We start from the raw sequence: 12,119 nt of genomic DNA on the forward strand, positions 1-12,119 counted from the left end.
ACAGAGTACAGTCTCTATAAGATGGAGGAGGCTGCATGCATATACACCAATAATAATCAATTACAGAGCGGGAAGCAATCTTATTACGAAAATTAAAACCCAATTTAAATTTAAGCTTTGTCACAAGATTATCCAGATGAACTTTTTAAAGGACAACTTGTCATCCAACCAAATACCTAGGTATTTGTAGGATGACACTTTTTCAATAGATAAGCGACCAAATGTGACAATATCTAGGTATATCCGCATTCAAGGAATTAATTATCATGAGGAAGCAACATTTAGCATCATACTGCAAACATATGTCTTCTATTGAACTTCACTGGCTCACGCAAAAGTTGGCAAAACCCTTGCACTGTTTTTGTTCTTGCAAAAGACCACTGTATATCAGCGCATCATCACAAAAACTGCCACCAACGCACACACTGACAACAACAACAGATGACTCAGACAGAATTTGAAACACATAACGCTGAATCACTTTACTGCAATTACGAGCAGCACTCAACTGGCACAGATCCTGCTTCTCTCTCTCTCAATGACTAACTCCCAGAAGGTCTACCACACACAGTAGAGATGGCATAGTGGTATTTTATTAGAATCCCCATTAGCTGTTGCAAAAGCAGCAGCTACCCTTCCTGGGGTCCACACAAAACATGAAACTTGACATAATACAGAACATTAATAAGCAAGAACAGCTCAAGTACAGAACTACATATATTTTTTAAAGGCACACATAGCCTACATGTGAATACATACAAACTATCTGTCACATTCTGACCTTAGTTCTTTTATTATGTCTTTGTTTTAGTATGGACAGGGCATGAGTTAGGTGGGTTGTCTATGTTCCTTTTTCTATGTTTTGGGATTTCTGTGTATGGCCTGGTATGGTTCTCAATCAGAGGCAGCTGTTTATCGTTGTCCCTGATTGAGAACCATATTTAGGTAGCCTGGTTTCACTTTTGGGTTGTGGGTGAGTATTTTCCGTCTTAGTGTTTGGTACCACACGGAACCGGTTTGTTTGTGTCACTTTGTTATTTTGTATTTTTGTAGTGTTCAGTTTGTCTTAGTAAAATGGACACTTACCACGCTGCAAATTGGTCCAACCTCTCTTACTCCTCATCAGAGGAAGATGACGAATGATACACTATCTAGGTCAAATAGGGATTGCTGTGTATTTGTGCAATACGAGGTGGAACGGAGTTCCATGCAATAATGGCTCTATATTATACTGTACACTTTCTTGAATTTGTTCTGGGTTTGGTTCCTGTGAAAATACCCCCGGTGGCATGTCTGATGTGGTCGGTATGTGTGTCAGAGCTGTGTGTAAGTTGATTATGCAAACAATTTGCGATTTTCAACACTTTGTTTCTTATAAAAATAAGTGATACAGTCACTCTCTCCTCAACTCTTAGCCAATAGAGACTGGCATGCATAGTATTTATATCAGCCCTCTGATTACAATGAAGAGCAAGACATGCCGCTCTGTTCTAGGCCAGTTGGAGCTTTACTAGGTCTTTCCTTGCAGCACTTTATTGCAGGCAGACCTCTCCCCATCTTTACAACCATTGAATCTATATGTTTTGACCATGACAGTTTACAATCTTAAGGTAACAACAACTAATTTAGTCTCCTTTATTTTAACCTTTATTTAACTAGGCAAGTCAGATAAGAAAAAAATATATTTACAATGACTGCCTACCCTGGCCAAACCCTATCCTGCATAATGCTGGACCAATTGTGTACTGCACTATGGGACTCCCAATCACAGATGCTGATGACCAGTTTATTACTGGCCACCCATTGCATAGACTGCAACTCTTTAAGGTTTTCAGTGACTTCATTAGCTGTGGTTGCTAATAATTATATGGTTGTATCATCAGCGTACATGGACACATATGCTTTGTTATAATGCTAATGGCAGGACAAAGGTAGAAATAGAAAAGAGTAGAGGGCCTAGAGAGCAGTCCTGCGGTACACCACACTTTACATGTTTGGCATTAGAGAATCTTCCATAAAAGAAACTCTGACTTCTGTTAGATAACTCTGAATCCTCAATATGGCAGAGGTTACAAAGCCATAGATGGTGTGATGCAACACTTGGCTGATGGAAGTTAGACGTAGCTAGCCTTGTACATTACAGTGCTTAGTGAAAGTCTACACACCCATTGCACAGTCTTCACATTTTTATTTATTTTTATTATTTTCTACATTGTAATCAAAACTATGAAATAACACATGGAATAATTTAGTAACCAAAAAAGTGTTACAAATCAAAATAAATTTGAGATTCTTCAAAGTAGCCACCCTTTGCTTGAGGACAGCTTTTCACACTCTTGGCATTCTCTCAAACAGCTTCATGGAGGTAGTCACCTGGAATGCATTTCAATTAACAGGTGTGGCTTGTTAAAAGTTAATTTATGGAATGTTTTAATGCGTTTGAGCCAATCAGTTGTGTTGTGACAAGGTAGGGTTGGGTATACAGAAGATAGAAGAAGTCCATATTATGGCAAGAAAAAAACTAAAATAATCCAAGAGAAATGACAGTCCATTACAATAAAGACATGAAGGTCAGTCAATACGGAACATTTCAAGAACTTTGAAAGTTTCTTCAAGTGCAGTTGCAAAAACCATCAAGCACTATGATGAAACTGGCTCTCATGAGGACTGCCACAGGAAAGGAAGACCAAGAGTTACCTCTGCTGTAGAGGATTAGTTCATTAGCTTATTTTTATACTTTTTTGTTTACTTCATGATACCATATGTTTTGTTTCATAGTTTTGATGTCTACACTGGCGTAAAATGGTAAAATTCTAGAAAAACCCTTGAATCAGTAGGTGTCCAAACGTTTGACTGGTACTGTATATAAACATCCCTTTTTCAGGACCCTGTCTTTCAAAGATAATTTGTAAAAATCAAAATACCTTCACAGATCATCATTGTAAAAGGTTTAAACACTGTTCCCCATTCCTGTTCAATGAACCATAAACAATTAATGAACATGCACATGTGGAACGGTCGTTAAGACACTAACAGCTTACAGAAAGTAGGTAGTTAAGGTCACAGTTATGAAAACTTAGGACACTAAAGAGGCCTTTCTACTGACACTGAAAAACACCAAAAGAAAGATGCCCAAGGTCCCTGCTCATCTGCGTGAATGTGCCTTAGGCATGCTGCAAGGAGGCATGAGGACTGCAGATGTGGTCAGGGCAATAAATTGCAATGTCCGTACTGTGAGACGCCTAAGACAGAGATACAGGGAGACAGGACGGACAGCTGATCGTCCTCGCAGCGGCAAACCACGTGTAACAACACAAGTATTTCGCTACACTCGCATTAACATCTGCTAACCATGTGTATGTGACCAATACAATTTGATTTGATTTGATTTGAACATCTGCACAGAATCGGTACATCCGAACATCACACCTGCGGGACAGGTACAGGATAGCAACAACAACTGCCCGAGTTACACCAGGAATGCACAATCCCTCCTTCAGTGCTCAGACTGTCCACAATAGACTGGACTGTCCACAATAGACTGAGAGAGGCTGGACTGAGGGCTTGTAGGCTTGTTGAAAGGGAGGTCCTCACCAGACATCACCGGCAACAATGTTGGCTATGGGCACAAACCCACCGTCGCTGGACCAGACCGATTGGCAAAAGGTGCTCTTCACTGACGAGTCGCGGTTTTGTGTCACCAGGGGTGATGGTTGGATTCGCGTTTATCGTCAAAGGAATTAGCGTTACACCGAGGCCTGTACTCTGGGAGTGGGATCAATTTGGAGGTAGAGGGTCCATCATGGTCTGGTGCGGTGTGTCACAGCATCATTGGAATGAGCTTGTTGTCATTGCAGGCAATCTCAACGCTGTGCGTTACAGGGAAGACATCTTCCTCCCTCATGTGGTACCCTTCCTGCAGGCTCATCCTGACATGACCCTCCAGCATGACTATGCCACCAGCCATACTGCTCATTCTGTGCATAGTTTCCTACAAGACTGGAATGTCAGTGTTCTGCCATAGCCAGCGAAGATCTCAATCCCATTGCCATTCCCACCAGAAATGTCAGGGAACTTGCAGGTGCCTTGGTGGAAGACTAGGGTAACATCTCACAGCAAGAACTGGCAAATCTGATGCAGTCCATGCAGCTGGTGGCCACATCAGATACTGGCTGTTACTTTTGATTTTGACCCCCCTTTGTTCAGGGACGCATTATTACACATGATCGCTGCAGCTGTACATAGTCTATCGGTAAATAGCCCACCCAATTTACCTAATTCATCCCCATACTGTTTATATTTATTTACTTTTCTGCTCTTTTGCACACCAGTATCTCTACCTGTACATGACCATCTAATCATTTATCACTCCAGTGTTAATCTGCAAAATTGTAATTATTTGCCTACTTCCTCATGCCAATGTATATAGACTCTTTTTTCCTTTTTTTTCTTCTATTTTCTACTGTGTTATTGACTTGTTAATTGTTTACTCTGTGTGTAACTCTGTGTTGTCTGTTCACACTGCTATGCTTTATCTTGGCCAGGTCGCAGTTGTAAATGAGAACTTGTTCTCAACTAGCCTACCTGGTTAAATAAAGGTAAAATAAATAAATAGAAATATTCCATTTATGTTAGTCACATGTCTGTGGAACTTGTTCAGTTGATGTCTCAGTTGTTGAATCTTGTTATGTTCATACAAATATTTACACATGTTAAGTTTGCTGAAAATAAACGTAGTTGACATTGAGAGGACGTTTCTTTTTTGGCTGAGTTTATATATATATACATATATATCTTTTGTTTTAACAAAGATGTCTTCATTGAGTATGTCTTCACACCCCATAGTTAATAATTGGTGGACGTTCCTTTGGCAACCATTGCAGCTGGGAATCATTTTGAATGAGATTCTACCAGCTTTGCACATCTCTTAGGGCAACACGCATCTATTATTTTTGCCAAAAATGCTCAAGCTCAGTAAATTTGGTTGGGAATCATTGATGGACAGTAATAGTCAAACTTTTCTCTGATTTTCAAGCATATGTAAGTCAGGACTGAGAAATGAACATTTTTGAACACTCAACACCTATTGAAAAGCCATTCTGTTGTGTCTTTGGCATTAACATTTAAGTAACTGTCTCGCTGGGGGAAAAAACTATATCTGAGGGTTAGATATTCAGAAGACTGAGGCAGGGTTTCCTCTAACTTTTTACCTGGGCTTTGCTCCTTTCATATTTATTTGGATCCTGACAAACTCCTATGCCCCTGTCGGTGACAAGCATACCCACAACATGACCACAAAGTTAAGGAAGTACAGAGGATCAACAACATTGCATTCCACATTAATTGCCTGTATGACAAAGTGAAAAGAAGGAATCCTGTGATAAAAATCCACTCCAAATCATCCATTCTGTTTAAATCAAGGTCGTTAAGTAATAAGAAAACTCCGCAAAATAATTATACAGGTGAGAAGTGATCACAGAGAGAGAGCTTAGTGTAGCTACAGACATGGTGTATTCCAACCAAGGACTCATCAGAAGGGCTCATCAGAAATGCATGTACTTCAAAAGCTAGGCAGGAATTACTCTTTACAAGGCCAGTTTTCAGTGTTTATATGAAAGGAAATGGACACATATAGATCTTAATTTGACCAGCCTGTTGTTACAGGACATTTCCTGCGCAGCAGTAAATGCAAACTTGTGGTGTATTCAATGTTTTGGTTGTTGATCATTGTTAAACAACCAATTTCAGGTCTTGCCATAGATTTTCAAGTAGATTTAAGGTTATTCCTGCTGAATGGTGAATTGATATCTGGTGTCTGGTAGAAAGCAAACGGAACCACTTTTTCCTCAAGGATTTTGCCTTTGCTTAGCTCCATTCAGTAGATTTGTTTTCCTGAAAAACTGCCCAGTCCTTAACGATTACAAGCATATCCCCAACATGATGCATCCATGACTATGCTTGAAAATATGCAGAGTGGTACTCAGTAATGTGCTTTATTGGATTTTCACCAAACATAACACTTTGTAGTGAAAACGCACTCTCTGGAGTGATGAATCACGCTTCACCATCTGGCAGTCCGATGGATGAATCTGGGTTTGGTGGATGGCAGGAGAATGCTACCTGCCCCAATGCATAGTGCCAACTGTAAAGTTTGGTGGAGGAGGAATCATGGAATAATGGTCTGCGTAGCAGTGAAGACGTGTTTGTTTGTCCTCTCGTGTACTTTTGTATTTTTTGTATATATATATATATATATTTCCATTTATTTTCAATCTCTTTTCGATTTTTAATTTGATTATACCTTCCGGTAACCTGCCTCACCCAATGTGATACGGAATCGCTATTATTTTCAATTTTAGAACACATTCAAGAACCTCCAGAAGCTAAGCAGCTAATTAGCTACAAGGTATTTAGTCATTGTTAGCCACTGCAGCTTTTACCTTCTGCACAGATACCAGCCCTGTTTTTAGCCTGGATAATACTCGCTAGACTTCCAGTATCGGACTGTCTCTCCACAACAACGCCGGATTCCTGCCATAATCCCTGGACCACTACTTCTGATCACAGCTAGCTCACAGCTTGCAGCGAGCTAGCTCACAGCTTGCACTCATCGTGGCACCAAGTACCGAAGCTATCCCTGAGGCCCACCTCCCGGCCTACTCAGCTGTTCACCCGAACCCCACTCATACACGGCTAGAGCCCAATACTCCACCGGATCCTTGCTGTAAACTCTGGACCTTGGCACCGGATCACCGCTGCTACCGATTGGCTATAGTGGCTAACGCCACTGCCACGAAGCTTGCACCAGTTAGCCGTAAGCCAGGCTAGCGAACTCAATTCTACAATACCTCCTTTGCCATCTGGCTTGGATTCTCTGTCGACACGGCGCCCCATCGCACCACCACAACTGGTCTGCCGTCGAATACTCCATCCGCTGTGCCTTCAACCGGCCTCTGTCGGAGCAGACGCTCCTACTAGCCCCGGGCAACTAACTTTAAACACTGTGTCGCTAGCGTAGTGGCGGATTCCTTGTTCCATCTACTGCTGCCCCCTGGACTCTATGATCACTTGGCTACATAGCTGATGCCTGCTGGACTGTCCATTAATCACGGTACTCCATTCTGTTTTAAAAAAAAATATATATTTTTAATCTGTGGGCCCCAGCCACGAACTCAGGCTCTGTGTGTAGTTAATCCGACCCTCTCTGCCTAGTCATCACCATTTTACCTGCTGTTGTTGTGTTAGCTGATTAGCTATTGTTGTCTCACCTGTTGGTTTAGCTAGCTCTCACAATCAACACCTGCGATTACTTTATGCCTCGCTGTATGTCTCTCTCAAATGTCAATATTCGTTGTATACTGTTGTTCAGGTTAGTTATCATTGTTTTAGTTTACAATGGAGCCCCGAGTTCCACTGTTCATACCTCTGATACCTCCTTTGTCCCACCTCCCTCACATGCGGTGACCTCACCCATTACAACCAGCATGTCCAGAGATACAACCTCTCTTATCATCACCCAGTGCCTGGGCTTACGTCCGCTGTACCCGCACCCCACCATACCCCTGTCTGCGCATTATGCCCTGAATATACTCTACCACGCCCAGAAATCTGCTCCTTTTAATCTTTGTCCCCAATACTCTAGGCGACCAGTTTTGATAGCCTTTAGCCGCACCCTCATCCTACTCCTCCTCTTTTCCACGGGTGATGTGGAGGTAAACCCAGGCCCTGCATGTCCCCAGGCACCCTCATTTGTTGACTTCTGGGATCGGAAAAGCCTTGGGATCGGAAAAGCCTTGGACTCATGCATGTCAACATCAGAAGCCTCCTCCCTAAGTTTGTTTTACTCACTGCTTTAGCACACTCTGCCAACCCTGATGTCCTTGCTGTGTCTTAATCCTGGCTTAGGAGTCCACCAACAATTCTGAGATTTCCATACCCAACTATAACATTTTCCATCAAGATAGAACTGCCAAAGGGGGAGGAGTTACAGTCTACTGCAGAGATAGCCTGCAAAGTAATGTCATACTTTCCAGGTCCATACCCAAACAGTTCAAACTTCTAAAAAGTCTCTCACTGGTAGCGGACTGCTACCGACCCCCCTCAGCCCCCAGCTGTGCCCTGGACACCATTTGTGAATTGATCGCCCCCCATCTAGCTTCAGAGTTTGTTCTGTTAGGTGACCTAAACTGGGATATGATTAACACCCCGGCAGTCCGACAATCTAAGATAGATGCCCTCAATCTCACACAAATAATCAAGGAACCCACCAGGTACAACCCTAAATCTGTAAACAAGGGCACCCTCATAAACGTTATCCTGACCAACTGGCCCTGCAAATACACCTCCGCTGTCTTCAATCAGGATCTCAGTGATCACTGCCTCACTGTCAAACGCTCCCTAAAACACTTCTGCGAGCAGGCCTTTCTCATCGACCTGGCCCGGATATCCTGGAAGGATGTTGACGTCATCCCGTCAGTTGAGAAAGCCTGGTCATTCTTTAAAAGAAACTTCCTCACCATCTTACATAAGCATGCTCCGTTCAAAAAAATGCAGAACTAAGAACAGATAAAGCCCTTGGTTCACTCCAGACCTGACTGCCCTCGACCAGCACAAAAACATCCTGTGGCGGACTGCAATAGCATTGAATAGTCCACACGATATGCAACTGCTCAGGGAAGTCAGGAACCAATACACGCAGTCAGTCAGGAAAGCAAAGGCCAGCTTTTTCAAGCAGAAATTTGCATCCTGTAGCTCTAACTACAAACATTTCTGGGACACTTTAAAGTCCATGGAGAACAAGAGCACCTCCTCCCAGCTGCCCACTGCACTGAGGCTAGGTATCATGGTCACCCCCGATAAATCCACGATAATCGAAAACTTCAACAAGCATTTCTCAACGGCTTGCCATGCCTTCCTCCCGGCAACTCCAACTTCGGCCAACAGCTCCACTCCCCCCCCCCGCAGCTACTCGCCCAAGCCTCCTCAGCGTCTCCTTTACCCAAATCCAGATAGCAGATGTTCTGAAAGAGCTGCAAAACCTGGACCCGTACAAATCAGCTGGGCTGGGCTTTACATAGATTTTTCAATTGTGTTATTGGCTGTACCTGTCACGCCTTGGTCTTAGTATTTTGTGTTTTCGTTATATATTTGGTCAGGCCAGGGTGTGACATGGGTTTATTTTGTTGTGTTTCGTATTGGGGTTTTGTAGGCATTGGGATTGCGGCTGAGTAGGGGTGTCTAGCATAGGCTTGGCTGCCTGAGGCGGTTCTCAATCAGAGTCAGGTGATTCTCGTTGTCTCTGATTGGGAACCATATTTAGGTAGCCTTGGTTTCACTGTGTGTTTTGTGGGTGATTGTTCCAGTCTCTGTGTTTGTTTTCACAAGATAGGCTGTATAGGTTTTCACGTTTCGTTTGTTGTTTTGTTATTAAGTTATTTAATGTATCGTTCTATTTCCATTAAAGAACATGAGTAACCACCACGCCACATTTTGGTCCGCTCCTTTTCCAGCAGACGAATGTCGTTACAGAATCACCCACCACACCCGGACCGAGCAGCGTGGTGACAGGCAGCGACAGCAGAAGCAGCGAAAAGAGGAACGGACATGGGGGGATGAATTGTTCGGAGAAGGACCCTGGGATCAGCCTGGAGAATATCGCTGCCCCAAAGAAGAACTGGAGGCGGCGAGAGCTGAGAGTCGCTGGTATGAGGAGAAACAACAGTGGCAGCAGGAGCAACAATATCGGGACTACACTACTTGGGAGGAAATAGACAGGTGGGCGGTCGACCCAGGGAGAGTACTGGAGCCCGCCTGGGATTCGCTGGAGCAGTGCGAAGAGGGTTATAGGAGAATGGAGTTGGAGAGACAAGCACGACGGCGCAAAAGGAAGCCAAAGTGTCAGCCCCAAAAATGTATTGGGGGGGGCTCAGGGAGAGTGTGGCAGAGTCAGGAGTCAGACCTGAGCCAACTCTCCCTGTTTATCGTGAGGAGCCAAGGAGGAGACCAGAACCAGAGCCGGTGTTAGAGGTGAGCGAAGCAGAGACTGTGAAGGAGTTAATGGGGAAAGTGGAGGAGAGAGTAATGAGGGAGTTGCTAGTATGGTGCTTTAGGTACGATATTCGTCCAACGGAGCGTGTCAGGGATTTAATGGCACCTGGGTCAGAGCTCCACACTCGTCCTGAGGTGCGTGTTAGTCGGCTGGTGAAAATTGTGCCAGCCTCACGCACTAGGCCTCCTGTGTACCTACCTAGCCTTGCACGTCCTGTGCCAGTCCTGCTCTCAGGCTCTCCAGTACACCTTCACGGTCCGGTCCATCCTGTGTCACCTTCACACACCAGTCCTCCGGAGGCAGCTCCCCGCACCAGGCTTCCTGTGCGTGTCCTCGGTCCAGTACCATCAGTTCCAGCACCACGCACCAGGCCTTCAGTGCGCCTCGCCTGTTCAGCGCAGCAAGCGCTTTCCTCCTCTCCTGCGCTGCCGGAGTCTCCCTCCTGTTTAGCGCAGCCAGAGCTTTCCTCCTCTCCTGCGCTGCTGGAGTTTCCTGCCTGTTTAGCGCAGCCAGAGCTGCCAGCCTGCATGGAGCAGCCAGACCCGCCAGTCTGCATGGAGCAGCCAGAGCTGCCAGTCTGCATGAAGCAGCCAGAGCTGCCAGTCTGCATGGAGCAGCCAGAGCTGCCAGTCTGCATGGAGCAGCCAGAGCTGCCAGTCTGCATGGAGCAGCCAGAGCTGCCAGTTTGCATGGAGCTGCCAGTCTGCATAGAGCTGCCAGTCTGCATGGAGCAGCCAGAGCTGCCAGTCTGCATGGAGCAGCCAGAGCTGCCAGTCTACATGGAGCAGCCAGAGCTGCCAGTCTGCATGGAGCAGCCAGAGCAGCTAGATCCGCCCGTCAGCCATGATCTTCCAGATCTGCCAGTCAACCAGACTCTTCTAGATCCGCCAGCCAGCCAGGATCTGCCGGAGCCAACTACCTGCCTGATCTTTTTCTCAGTACTGAGCTTCCTCTCAGTACTGGGCTTCCTCTCAGTACTGGGCTTCCCCTCAGTACTGGGCTTCCCCTCAATTCCGGGCTTCCCCTCAGTCCCGGGCTTCCCCTCAGTCCCGGGCTGCCCCTCAGTCCAGTGGGGTCCTTGGTGAGGGTTATTAGGCCTAGGTCGGCGGCGAGGGTCGCCAATCAAAGGACGCGTTACAGGGGGACTAAGACTTCTTTGGAGTGGGGTCCACGTCCCGAGCCGGAGCCGCCACCGTGGACAGACGCCCACCCGGACCCTCCCCTATGGGTTTAGGTGTGCGGCCGGGAGTCCGCACCTTGGGGGGGGGGGGGTTCTGTCACGCCTTGGTCTTAGTATTTTGTGTTTTCGTTATATATTTGGTCAGGCCAGGGTGTGACATGGGTTTATTTTATTGTGTTTCGTATTGGGGTTTTGTAGGCATTGGGATTGTGGCTGAGTAGGGGTGTCTAGCATAGGCTTGGCTGCCTGAGGCGGTTCTCAATCAGAGTCAGGTGATTCTCGTTGTCTCTGATTGGGAACCATATTTAGGGGTGATATTTGTGGGTGATTGTTCCTGTCTCTGTGTTTGTTTTCACAAGATAGGCTGTATAGGTTTTCACGTTTCGTTTGTTGTTTTGTTATGAAGTTATTTAATGTATCGTTCTATTTCCATTAAAGAACATGAGTAACCACCACGCCGCATTTTGGTCCGCTCCTTTTCCAGCAGACGAACGTCGTTACATTACCTTTGTTTATGTGTAACTCTGTGTTGTTGTTTGTGTCGCTATGCTTTATCTTGGCCAGGTTTCAGTTGTAAATGAGAACTTGTTCTCAACTGGGCAACCTGGTTAAATAAAGGTGAAATAAAAATTAAAAATAAATAAAATGGCTTTCCTCTGAAGGGAATAGTTTCTGAAAGCACTGTACGTGCAGGTGTGTTTTCTAGGTATGAAACCATATAGATTTTACAAGAAAGCTAAGATTTCTATCCCCATTAAGGATAAGGATGGAAACATTGACCATGTCATCCTTCTATAGATACACACTAAAGAGCCTGAATGTGCTCCCACTTCCATTCTGGTTCACAGGCTAGATGGTCCCGTAGCCATAACACATTGTGTTTATCAGACT

General features: G+C 45.0%; 1 pseudogene; it reads right to left on the minus strand.

Moving 5' to 3' along the window:
* LOC118357951 (F-box/LRR-repeat protein 17-like) overlaps positions 1–12,119 on the minus strand; it is a 650,863-nt pseudogene that overhangs the window by 177,158 nt on the left and 461,586 nt on the right.

This window comes from Oncorhynchus keta, chromosome 25 (assembly GCF_023373465.1).
Source record: "Oncorhynchus keta strain PuntledgeMale-10-30-2019 chromosome 25, Oket_V2, whole genome shotgun sequence".
NCBI classification, from domain to species: domain Eukaryota; kingdom Metazoa; phylum Chordata; class Actinopteri; order Salmoniformes; family Salmonidae; genus Oncorhynchus; species Oncorhynchus keta.